The following is a 638-nucleotide window of genomic DNA, read 5'->3' as shown; positions in this document are numbered from 1 at the left end:
CTCAGCAGATTGAGCCCTTCAGGTACATTAGGAGATGTGTTCATACACACGTATTTTTTTATCTCCTGAGCAAAAAGTAAACGCTTTCATCGCAAAGTGAACTCCATGTTTTTCCCTTCATTACCGGCCGCCATATTGGTGGACCAAATGTTGTCTCTATAACTCAGGAACAATGTACCGCACAGCCCTGAGAATTGGAGAGGTGGTTAAGGACGGTGCCTAGTATTGTTATTGCACATACGTTCTGCGTATCTCGAGATATTCGGGTTTCCTATCGGTGATGCTAACTAATACAGGGATATTTTGTGCGTTTTAAAACTATCCGGAGAAAGTAGATCTTAGTAAGTACTCCTGGCATCCAAAAAGAAAATTGGGAGTAACCATGCATTTTTGAGAGATAATTAAGCTTCACTTTGAGAAAGAATGGCATACATTGCTTTGTATTTTAAAGCTTTTTGCAAATATTATTCATGAATTATCTCTGAAAAATGTGTGGTTACCCCCAATTTCAATAACACGTAATCATAAACCGGGGCAAAAATACCTTTGAATTAGCAGGTACCGTCCTTAAAACATTTGTTTCCTACAACCGTCCAAGCTCTTGGCCTTTTTTATTGAACGATTTCGAATTTATTTTT

This window comes from Montipora capricornis, chromosome 9, assembly GCF_036669925.1.
Source record: "Montipora capricornis isolate CH-2021 chromosome 9, ASM3666992v2, whole genome shotgun sequence".
NCBI classification, from domain to species: Eukaryota; Metazoa; Cnidaria; class Anthozoa; order Scleractinia; family Acroporidae; genus Montipora; species Montipora capricornis.
The sequence above is the reverse complement of the archived record's forward strand: the minus strand, read 5'-3'. Positions refer to the sequence as shown.